Here is a 13,250-nt window from a genome sequence, read left to right on the forward strand (position 1 = left end):
GGTGGTAATGTTTGGGGAGGTTACGGAATCTTCAGGAGGTGGAGCCTTGCTGGAGGAAGTGTGTCGCTAGGGGTGGGCTTTGAGAGTTTATAGCCTTGCCCTACTCCCAGTTTGCCCTTTCTGATTTTTGCATGTGGTTGGAAATGCGATCCTCAGCTTCCTGCTCCAGTTGCTTGATGTCATGCCTCCGTCAACATCATGGACTCTCACTCTGGAGCCCTAAGCCCAAATAAACTTCCTTTTTAAAGTCACTTTTGGTCATGGCACTTTAACACAGGAACAGAAAAGTACTAATATATCACCCAAGAGCATGTTAGAGATGTAGAATTTGGGGCTTCATCCAAGAGCTCCTGGATCAAAAGCTGCATTTTAACAGTATCCCTGAGGGGTTTGTGGGCATGTCTTCCTTTAAGAAGTGCTCTAGTGTTCAATCCAGGAGAATTCTAAATAACTTGTGTGATGACAAAACCAACTGGATTCATCCAGGATTGCTTTCATCTCAGGTTCTGGGATAAGTCAATACTCAGGTTCTGTACTGAGAAGGACCTTCATTTTCTTCTTCCTTTGAGCTAGAACCTGGCTTCTCACTCCTTCTCAGGCCCTGTATTGAGAGTTCCAGAAGTTAGGTCCTTATTCTGCTTATCACTCTTATTCCCCATTTTAGACTCTTTGGCTGAGTAACCCAGGGCCCATTTCCTCTGGAGTGGCGATTTCCCTGGCCTCTTAGTTCTGCTTCAGGCTGCCTCAAGTCTGTGTATTACCAGTGGGTCCTTGTCTGTTACCAACTTCCTCAGACAGAACTCACCTGCTGGTACAGTGAGGCCAAGGGGGCTGCCGTGGTGGGAGCCCAGAGGGAAATTGGAGGGATTGGATCATTTGTGAATCCTCTTGGACTTCTGGCTGAAACAGACTTATTAAAATTTCTGAAGCCAGTTACTTCTGCTATCTTGATTCCTCTATTTTGTTTGTTGTCAGTGGTAGGGGTTTTTACTATGGTCCCTGTTCAGTTTGGTTTAGTTTTTTGAGAAGAGTCTCTGTATTAGTTACTTTTCTCCTTATTGTGACAAATTACCTGACAAAAATGACTTAAAGGAGGTCTAATTTAGTTAGGCTCATGGTTACAGAGGGTATAGTCCATCATGGCAAGATGGTGTGCTGGAGCATTAGTCTGTGACTATGAAAGCATGTGGCACAGTTATTTCACATCTTGACAGACCAAGAATCAGGAGCTAGAAATAGTCATGACCTTCAAAGGTTCATGCCTAGTGACCTACTTTTCATAGTCCTATATTCCTCCAAGCATTTAAAGTCATGATTCTGTGGGGGACATTTCAGATTCTAACCATAACAATCTCACTGCATAGCCCAGGCTGCCCTAGAACTTACAATCCTGCCTCTGTCTCTCAAGTGCTGAGATACCACGTGTGTGCCATAATGCATGGCCTGAAGCTAGTCACTTTAAAGTGGTTTAGCTATCACTTCCTGGATACCTGTTATAATTTTGGATTATCTACTAGATACCCACATTACATTATCCCAAACATTACTCACAACAACCCAAAAGACACATTCTTGAAATTATTGAAATATATTGTCCAATAAAAGGTCAGATCTTAAGGGATGAATTTGATATAGGTCCACCTGTGTAGCCCACTTCATAGTTAGAATCCAGACCATTTTCCTTATTGCATAGAATTCTCTTGTGTCCCCTTTAAGTCCATTACTCCTACCCCAGAGGCTGCTGCTATTCTGACTTCCTCTACCATGGGTTCATTCTGGCTGAGCTGTAAGTACATATAAATGGAGTCCTAAGTATAGTGTGATACCCCTTTGTGTTTGGATTCTTCCACTCAGGAAGATTGTGAGGAACATCCGTGGTGGTGTGTGGATCAGTAGTTCTTAGTCAAATATTTTTGTCTTCATATTACAGGTGAGTAAATGGGAAATAGAAATGTTGGCTAATTTGCCCTGACCATATGAGAAAGGCTCATATTAGAATCCACATCATTCAAACTCAAGAGTTATTGTAAGCTCCTCTTCAAGGTACATTACACCAAGCATTTGAACTGTATGTTTCTCAGTGAGTCCTGTGCTAACATTCACTGCATATTGGCACTGCTGGCCTCTGTATCCTGGCTTTTGAGGATGAGTTTCTCTTTTCACCTTCCAGGGTTTGTCGTGTCCAGAGTTGAGTAGGACATTCAAAGATGATTTCATCTGGACCTCCACAAGAGGATGTCTCGAGGTGACCATCAAAGTACAGTCTAGGTCAGAGCAGAGGTAGAACCCAGTTCTGGGGTTCATCAGAAATGACCCCTTTGGGTTTGATTGGGGGATGTGCTAGGTTAATTCTGTGTCAACTTGACTGAATCATGTAGATTCAAATATTTGGCTAAGCTTAATTTCTGAGCATACCTGGGAGGATATTTTTATATAAGATTAGCATTTGAATTAGTAGACTGAGCAAACCGATTGTTGTACCTAATGTGCATGGTACCATCAAATCTGTTTAGGGCCTATATAGAGCAAAAAGGTCAAGGGTGGAACTTTACTCTCTGCCTGGCTGCTTAGGCTGGGACATCAGTTTTCTGCTCTCAAATTCTCTCTCTCTCTCTCTCTCTCTCTCTCTCTCTCTCTCTCCCTCTCTCTTCTCTGTCTCTCTTTCCATGTACAAACACAGAAACACACAGACAGACAGACAAACAGACACCCTATTGCTTTTGTTTCTCTAGAGAACCCTAACTAATGCAGAGGGCAACTAAATGTCCTATTAATAACGCTCCAATTCGTTTGCTAAAATTTCCTGAGAAGACAAAAACTTCATCTGCCAGGGAACCAAAATTCCCTTACCATGTCCCTCACTGAGTTCACAGGCTGATCAAATGGGAAAAGAATGCAAAATGATTTGGTAACTGTAAAGTGTTTTATAAAATTGAGTTGTTGTTCCTGTTCCTGGTTCTTGGGTTCTGGTTGCTTCAAAGTGCAACTTTAGCCAAAAAGATACATCTTCAATCTCACATCTGGAAAGAACAATTTGACTATAATCCTGCTATATGATATTTTTTCAACGTGGGACTTCCTTTTATGAATATGAATATGTTCAATTTGATTATTTTTAATTCCTACAGGAGTTTCTCTCACGATAGTCTAGCTGCCAGTTTGTTTCAGTTTTACTTTTGACATTTGGAATTGAAATACAGAATAGTTAAAATAATTATAAGAAATTAGTTGTACAAAAGAGTTGCTCTCTCACACCATTCCAGAAAGAGAAAGAAATAAGAAAAATCTACAATTTGAGTTGAGTAAAAGAAAAAGTTGCCTGGAAGAACCAATTATTCCATCAGAATGGATTGGCAAGTTTTTATAATGCACAATAGCTGATCATTTCCAATATGATTAAAATGATAATTTTTAAAGAAATCATTGTTAAATTATTCCTAGTTTTCTTTCTATTTTAAAACTCTGAGTTTTTAATTTTCCTTGATGTATTTCATAGTCACACTAGTAAGTCATTCCTATAGGTTTTCTCATTGGTTTTTATCATTGCCCTGTAGTTTTTCATGAAGGAGTTCGGAATTTTTAAGTGGCAGAATTCAGAAGGGCACAGTCTACTGTGAAAGGATTCGTTTACAGCCCGTGGGCAATATTCCTGTTTATATGGTCTCTCTTGGACTTTGATGAAATGATGGCTCTCCTTAGGTAACTTACTTGAGAATTTAAGTCTGCATATATTTTAGTTACGTAAGGACATAGCTATCTTGCATTTTACTGTGCTGAATTAATTTTGTTGTATTGAGTTTGAATAAATATCTTTTCTGATCGGTTTCCTCCTGGTTTCTACTTTTCCCTCAGTTTTATTAGAAGGTTTTGATGCCATGGTCCTTGGCTTCTGTGGTAGCTTCTCTCATGTTTTGAACACTATTTTTTGGATAAATATTAGGCAGACTTATTATTCAGTCTCCTGGATCACCAATAGAAAGACTCAAATGTAACAGATCCAAAACTGAACTGCAGGGCCATTATTCAAATATGAAGTTCATACTGCCTGTCACTGGTGGGAGGGTATAACTGCTAAGAGCACTGTGCTTATTTGCTGAGCTTTGGTGCATGGTGGCTCCTGCTGGACATTTCCGATGAATATGCTCTGTAAATGTCAGGCCCTTGGCTATTTCCAAAATATCGTCAGTATGATAATATCAATACTTGAATGGGCAGACATGGTTTTAAAACAGACTTTGTCACATAATAGCAACAAGGCCTTAGGTAAATCAGTTCATTTCTTTGAGCCTCAATTTCCTCACCAAAAAAAAAAAAATAGACTTTAATGGTAGCTTCACAAAGTTGTCAGGATTAATTGAGACTGTAAAATGCTTGTCACAGCCAAGATACCACTGTTTGGTGGCGATTTAGTTCCTAATGTAGCTCTCGGTATGAGTTTTAAACTTGTGTCTTTTTCCAAATTCTGTGTGATTTGGACTACATGGATTTTTTTCCAAGTAACAAAAGCATATTTTCATAAAAAATATAATCAAAGGGTCTTTAAAGTCAACAGCAATTACACATGCATTGTCTGTGTAGTGATTTTACATGGGAAATTCTGTTAATTCTTTACAAAGCTATTGTTTACTTTCTTGTATCAACTTTCTTCTTAGAACTTAGTGCTTCCTCCCCTCTTATGCTTACAGTTTTTTAGAAAAAGACATATGGTATGTAGAGTTCTGCCATTTCTGGAACCATCTCTTTTCAGTTTTTTTGTTATATAATATTTAGACATATAACTTTTTCAGTCCAGATCTTTTTCCAAATTATGGGCCAGTTACTTTCTTGTATGTCTTTCTTGCTCATTCTTATGTTACCAAACCATTACATGAGTTTGCTCAAAATATCACAATCACAACATGTTGATACCATCACCTTCATTTTCTGTGTGACCTGCCCTTGTTTTTAGTTCAGTGACCACTCACCCATGGGCAGTTTAATTTACTGTAGATTATTAAAGATGTGAAAAAGAACTCATCTAATAATGAAGCACTTATCCCACAATAGTGGTTCTGTTAGAAGGTTGTGGAATGGGCAGGGGAGGGGGCATTTTACATTATCACGGTAACCTAGCCCCTTTCAGTGAGTTGTAGAAATGTTCAGTCTAGTGAGTATGCAACATGTCACACACTTCAGTTTTAATGATTGATTTTTTTCCCAGAGCTGAAGGTAATGTTGATATGCAACAGCTAAATTTGGTTTGAACTTGGAGTTGGAGGATGCTCCAATGGATTTAAGGAGATTGAAAAGTCACGAATAAAGGGATATTGGAATAAGAAAAGTGTCCTGCTTCAATTCACCTTTTCACAACATTCCAACTTGTAAAAGGAATATCTAATGGAGTCACTGGGAATCACTTTCTGATGAGCACTTATGTACCATCATTATGAATATCCCAGAGTATCAGTTTTTGATAAGAAATAAATGGATTTAAGCATTGATGATCAATGGCTATTGGCCATTGGTATCACAAAGAGACAACAGATATTATGTTCTTTTTGCCACCACTTACAAAGCAGTCTGATCAAAAAGAACAGCCCCCAATCTGATCAAACCTTTAGAACCTGCTACTAATTATAGAAAACAAGAAAAGAACATGTTAAATGATACCATGGGGAAACACTCAGCAAAATCTAGTGTGTGGATTTTACAGAATAAAAAATTAAGTATTGATACAAATACAAAGAAAAAATAGATGAGGCACTTCCAAAATACACAAAAATTCAATAAAAAGTGGAAGAAAAAGATTTAAAAGCAAAGTGTTCAAACACAGTATGTTGACTTTATGAAGACACTAGATGAAATAAATAATTAAAAAATATAAGTAGAAAGTTGAGTATTGACTGGGTATTTGAGGATCTTAAGGAATTACTAAAATAAATAGCAATAACAATAATAAGTAATAATCCGTTTTTTGAGACAAGTTCTCGCTATGTAGCAAAGGCTGCCTTCAAACTCAAGATCCTCCTACCTCACTTTCCTAAGTGCTAGGACTGTAGATGTGTACAACCATGTCTAGCTAGAATTAATAACTTTTAAGGTATGATCATAGTACTGTGTTGGGGTGTGTGTATATATGTGTGTGTGTGTGTGTGTGTGTGTGTGTACGCACACACGCTCAACATGGCACATATGTGGAGAAAACTCAGTCATCAGGCGTGGCAGCAGGTACCTTTACCCCCTGAGCCATCTCACTGACCCACTGGTGTTGATTTTTTTTTAAAGCAGCGTTTATTCTTTGGAAATGTAGACCATAGTATTTACAGTAAAGATAGTCTGAAGTCTGTTATTTACTGCAAAATAATATAGGAGATGCAAAAGTGAATGGAAAGAAAGTGAAAGAATATTGCTACTTGTTACACTTGGGCAATAGGGGATTATTTTAGTTTTTTTTTTTTTTTTTACTTTTGGACCCCACTTAAAGGTAAAGAAAGGTGCTAAGTGATCCTAAATCTCAAGAGAATAAAATAAAAAAATAAATGGACTGATGTAAGTATGATATGCTGTGCTAAGCAGTGTATTTACATGTTGCTCACTATTCTATATGTCCTTAGAAAAGAGACAATGCATTCACTTTAAACTTCCAGCAAGACTTGAAGAATCTCAGAGTGAAATTCACAGTCAGAAGAGTTTGACTATGAACTAGAGTTTCTCCTCTTTAAGATTTATACCCATTAAGTGCCACACGATACATTTACCGTGTTCAGGTGTAGAAGAGACACAAAGGACAAAATAAAACAAAAAACCTAATTTATGGGTTGTTATCTTTGTGCTGACACTTATACACATAGTATCTCATTTTAATCCCAATTTCATTTATTTACTTAGTTTGGCTATTTACTTTTTTTTTAAAGAAGGGGTCTCATGTAGCCCTAGTGGGCTTCGAATTCACTAGACAGCTAAGGCTGTTCTTGAACTCCTGATCCTCTTACCGCCACTTCCCAAGTGTTTGGATTACAGGTATGCACCCCGACCTTAGTCCTTAATCCATGAGACTGAAAAAAGTAAAATCAGTTGCTGGGAACCACATAGCCACTAAGAAAGGGGTGAGATATTTGCCTAGTTCAGTCTGATGGGAAAACATGCCAAAGCTGCTCTCAGGAGAATAGAAGGATAAATATACAGAAACAGCATATATAATCGTTAATGTGATAGTATCATACTTGATGTTTGCATGAATATGTTGCCTTTAACAGGTAGAGGCGCATGAGACCTTCATTTATTCAACAAACTAGAGATTGCCAAACATGTATTTTAATAGAGCCCTGATAGTAAATACTTTTTAGGTTTCATATCGCATCCCTTGTGACAGACATTTTCCATGTGCATCTAGAGAGCCCCACTCCAAAGGATCAGAAGCTTCTGTCTGCTTTCTGGAACTTATTGCACACGAGGCAGGCTGGAAGTGTGGTAGAAGCAGAGTTGATACATCCAGAAGCAATCCTCCAACAGTGGGGACTGGGAGTTAATAGGAAAATGCTTCTTTTTCTTCTTTTCTTTCCTTGAGACAGGGTCTCCTTATAGTCCCAGCTGGACTGGAACTCAATATGTAGACCAGGATGTCCTGGATATCAGAGATCTGTCTGCTTCTGCCTTTGGAGTGTTAGGACTAAAGCTGTGCACTACTATGCCTAGCCTGGTTCTTAATCTTTAGACAAAACACTTCTGAGACATTTTTGGTTTTTCATCAGAAGGTGTCCAGTAAGATCAGGCCTCGATTGTTCGCAGAGGTAACCAAATTAGCAATGCGTTGGCTTTTCTCTCTTCTACCTCATGCTCTCCGATCCTTCACTCTTGCTTCTAGGATCACCTGACAGATGAAATCCTTGTACCTGGGTGCTTGCCTCAGCTCTGGTTCTGGTAGAACCTGAACCCTCATCAATAAACAACTTGAGACAATGCCAAATATGTGCAAGTTTATTTATAAATTACATTCATGATGATGTCATTACATAGAGTATAAAAAGCATGCACAAAAAATTCTATAAAGGAGTGAGAGAGACATAAGAACTTTTTAAACATTTCTATTCTCAAGTTTATTATAATATTCATAATAGGATAGTGCACTCGTATTCAATACCTACAAAGTTTATGAAAGAAAAATGGTCATTCATGGAGGATGCATATTGAAAATGTTTCACTGATGATTTGCATATTAAAAATGAGATATCACTTCCTCAGGCTATTGTCTGTTGTCATTACATTTTCAAACAATAAAGTAACTTCGCTTGGTGGTGCACCCTTTAATCCTAGCACTCTGGAGACAGAGGTATAGGCAGAAGCAGGCAGATCTCTGTGAGCTCCAGGCCAGCCATGACTACCCTGTCTCAAAAAATCAAAAAAGTAAGAGCCCAGTGCCGGGGAAGACTCCCTCTGTTAAAGCTGTTGACCAAGGTTCCCATAGACCCTCAAACTATACTGGCCATTGCCCCTGCTCTTGATTGCTCAGCAGAACTGAACAGTAAGAGATTATTGCTGAAGATACTGCATATATGAGGTGCATAATAAAAACAAGAAGAAATCAAGCTGGTTCTGACTTCAAAGCTTCATCTCTACTGGCTAGCCTTCATAGTGCTGGAAGGGGCTATGCATGATACCTGACAATAAAGTAAGTTACTAACACTGACCAGCTGTGAATCCTGTGTATTTCAACAACAACTGGTCTGGTAAAATATGACCTATGATGCAATAGTGGCATGAATATTACTGGAGTGACCAACCACTCTCTCATTGGCTTTAAAGTCTGCTTTATAGGATGGAGCCCAGACCTGACATCGATATCAGGCCTAGATATTAATGTGGCTAGATAGGCCACAGGCCATAAAGGAGAGCTAATGCTATTATTCTGCTAAATAGATGTAGTATTAAAGCAACTCCTAATGACTTACTGTTATGCCCATAGATTAATGTATCTCTCACTGTCACCAGAGAAGCTTCCTTATGCAGTAGATGGTGATTAACACAGAGACCCACAATTGACCAACATGAAGAAAATAAGAGACTGCATACTGATTATTTCTGAATTGGACACCTGTTTCAAACTTCTGCTTCTGAAAGCTCAGGGAGCATTGTAGACAGGGTGGAAGAAAGATAGTAAAAACCAGAGGTGGTAGATGACTGCAAGGAAACAGAGTTTTACAGACAGTTGGTCAGTTACTCATATGAACTCACAGCAATGGTGACAGCATGCACAAGTACCTGTAAGCTCAAGCCAGACAAACTCCCAGCATAGACATGGGGAAGTGGGTAAGAATCCCCAGTGTACTTAAGAACTACTGAAAATAGATTGTTGCTGGGAAGGAGAGAGTCAGATTCTTTTAAGGGTGTAACTCTTGAAATAACCTAGGCTCTAGTGGATGGCTCCACATTGAAGGACATTTGGGGACACAAATTTGACTTGATAGGCCCTAATGTATATATAATATAGTACCTGAAATTTGGTGGGGGGTAGTAAAGGGGTGCAGATAAGGGAGGGGATCCAAATGCAGTTAAAATGTATTGTATGGAATTCTCAAAAATTAAAGAAGGAAAAAATAGTAAAAGAAAAAATACTTTTTAGAGAAATTTTAGGGTCACAAAAAAGTGAAAAGTACAGAGTTCCCATGCACCTCTTGTTCTACAGCCCCAGAAAGACTCTATGCTGTGGAACTCCAGTACCAGAGAGGCATATTTGCAAAACCATCAGTGAACCTACATTGACGCATCACCCAACGACCGTAGTTTACACTGGGGATCGCTGTCACTGTTACATAGGCTGTGGATCTAGAGGAATGTAACGTAATACACATTTGCAATTATTATATCCTACAGAATAATTTCCTTGCCCTCATTTGTCCCTCTTACCACCCTAATCCCTATAGCCCCCGGTCATTTTACTATTTCCACAGTTTTGCCTTTTCCAGAATGTCATATAGTTGGAATTGCACTGTACCTAGCCTTTTCAGATGCTCTGTTTTCATTTAGAGATATCTATTTAAGGATATTTCTGTCTTTTTTTAAAGGTCTGAGAATATAACCTCACACTTGCTAGTCAAGTGTTCTACCACTGAGTCATATCTCCATCTTTTCTGTGTCTTTTGTCTGCTTGATTGTTCATTTTGACACTGAATGATATCCATTACTTGGATGTACCACTATTTATTCATTTTCCTAGAGAAGGGCATATTAATTGTTTCCAAGCTTTAGCAGTTACACATAAAACCACCGCAAACATCCCTGGGCAGACTTTTTAAACATGAGGTTTCAGTTTTAGCTTTTGTTTGTTTTGTTCTTTAAATATTTTTATTGATTTGAGAATTTCATACAATATATTTTGATCAAATTTAGACTTCCTCCCTTCTTTCCACTCCCACCTTACTGAGCCTCTCCCCTCCCCAACTTCATGTCTTCTGTTATTTCTCTTTTTTAAGGCCTTTGGAGTCTAATCTGTGTTTCCTAAATTCTCTTGGGTGTGGGTCTATACCCTGGAGTCTGTTCAACCCACCAGGTGTCAAGTCACATCAGAAAGGAGTGCTGACTCTCTCTTTCCTAGTATCCATTAGTTGCAAATAGATCCTCAACTAGGTCTGGGGCTTCCTACCACCCCATTCATGCTGGGCCCCTGTCTGGCCTGGATTTGCACAGGTCTTGTGCATGCTGTCGTAAGTGCTATGGGTTTATATGTACAATTACGCTGTGGTATCCAGACAACACAGTTTTTGGTTTTTTCAGCTACCGCCTTTGGCTCTTACAATCTTTCTGCCCCCTTTTCTGCAACGATCCCTGTGTTTTGTTGAGATGAGGTCTCACTGTGTAACTCAATCTAGTTTTGAACTCACTATGAAGTCTGTACTGGCCTCAAATTCATGATTTTCCTGCCTCAGCCTCCAACACATTGAGATTACAGTTCCATTCATTATTCCTGGTTATGTGTTGATTTTTATGTGGACACATTTTCAGTTTATTTGAACAAGCATAGGATTGTGACTTCTGGATCTTATGGTCAGAGTCTGTTCAGTTTTTGTAAGAAGTTACCAGACTGTCTTCCAAAGCAGCTGCACCATTTTGAATTCTGAGCAGCACTGTCCACGCTAGCGTTTGGTGTTGTGGTGAGTACTTAGGATTTTTGCCATTCTAATTTATATGCACCAATATCTCATTTTGTTTTCATTTGTAATTCCTAAATGAGCATTTTCTCATATGCTCATTTGCTACCTGTGCATCTTATTCATTGAGGCTTCTGTTCATATTGTCTGTCCATTATTTAATCAGGTTGCTAAGAGATGTTTGTATATTTTGGTATTGTAGGACTTTGTCCTCTGCTCATGCTATGACCATTGCATCTTGAAAGCAAAGCAGTTGTGATTGCCTACATGAGGCCGTCATGAGAATGGGCCTACTAGCATTCCCTTGTGGAAGTGGGGGAGAGATCGTGAGGCAGCAGCACACCACTCAAAGAGTATGTAAGCAGTTAACAATTTCTGGGTGATGGAACACTCTTCTTCCCTGGTGTAGCTATTCATGCTCCTGCAAGTAATTCCAGTTAAACTTACTGACTTAGCAAACTAGACTTTGTTGCAATCATTAATTTTGTCTGCCATTGGTGTTCTATCTGGGATAAATATTTGTTCATCTATCCCTAGGAAAACATTTGATGCCCAAACAGGAACCCAACAGAACCAAAGATGAATTTGGGGAGAACGGTTGCGTTTTGCTTATGCTATGGATGATAAGACAGGCAACTGAAGTGAAGCCATCCGGGGTGCAGCATCCACTGGGTTAATCCCAATATAGCTTTCCTTCACCTTGTATTGTGGAAAGGCATGCTTTCCTGCAGTAGTAGCAGATACATTGCCTCTGCTATGGATGACAAGTCATGCAACTCAGATTTAACTCTGCCCAATGAGAAATTCAGGATGGAAAGTCCGTGGTATCATCTTCATCTATATATTATGGGGTCGTGCACCCCATTGATGAATATGGCTCACAAGGGAGTACAAGAACATCTTGAAAATGGCTGATAGGTCAGATAATATGTCACAGCCCTTGAAAGTAGCATGTATGCAATAGAACTGTAACAAAGCTGTTGCAGAAGTTGTATTGTTATAGTTGCTATCCTTGCTATAGTTGATAAGACATGCAGTTGAGGCTCAGTTGTCTTTCAGAAAGAACCTGTCCACACAAGTGAGGACTTGCATCAAGGAAAGGACATGCAGGTAGCATCATCCATGTCAGCCTCAGACTTGGTAAATAAATTGGATAAAGGAGACGATAAGATAGAAGCACCGGCTTGCCAATTCTTATGGCTAGGATAGGGGATGCGTAGGGAAAAGTGAATACAGATTAGATCTGTACTAAGTATTCCCTCCTGGGACTTAAAAGGCTTGAAAACACATGGGAAAAACTAAACAGTGAAGAGGAGGAAATGACATAGAAATGATAGTGAGGGAATGGAGTGAGGGAGGTAGTGTATGATGCCCAGTTCATCAGGCCAGGTAAGACTATGTTTATCAGAGTTAAAAGGGAAACTCATTTGACAGGGATCTTAGATGTGGTATGGAGCTTTAGTGTCTTTGCTGAGCCCCATGGTGGGGCACGATCTCCATGAAGTAGGAAAGTGTCTCATAAATTTGAGGGACAAACAAGCATGTGAATTGGTTTCATGAAGTGCTAACACAATCAAGAGGTAATGGGAAAACAAAATAAAAACAAGAGAAAACAGATACTGGAGCCTGAAAGCAAATGTGGCAAACTTTGTGTCAAACTAGAGTTCCTTGGGGAAAAAACACTGGCAAAAAGTCAAACGATGTGTTTTTCTGTGTTTGTGAGCCTTTGTAAAGATTCAAAGACTGAAAACCAGTGCATTAAAGAGGTATAAGTGATCCCCATTTTTATCTTCTACTGTGGAGGAAGGAGATCCTATATGGTGAGAAATTGTCTGGGCCTCATGGGGTGAACCAGGTTTGCCTGCAGGTGAGGACCATGCAGGGCACCTGGAGATTTCACATTGAGTTGTGGATTCATTGGTACCTGCTAATGTGCAGAATATTTGAGCTTGGGTGGATTCTGTGGCTAGATATACTTTGGTTCCTGGTGGCCTCCAGGAACATCAGAGACAATGGATACCAGTTTGATAGATGGATATGGAGATAGAGCTGTGCAAGTGCTTGATTAACCGTGTCTTAGTGGTGGGCAATTACCTCTACAGAGTGTGCTGTGTATACTGGGATGGA

The sequence above is a fragment of the Nannospalax galili genome, unplaced genomic scaffold (assembly GCF_000622305.1).
Source record: "Nannospalax galili isolate Female #2095 unplaced genomic scaffold, S.galili_v1.0 scaffold2350, whole genome shotgun sequence".
NCBI lineage: Eukaryota > Metazoa > Chordata > Mammalia > Rodentia > Spalacidae > Nannospalax > Nannospalax galili.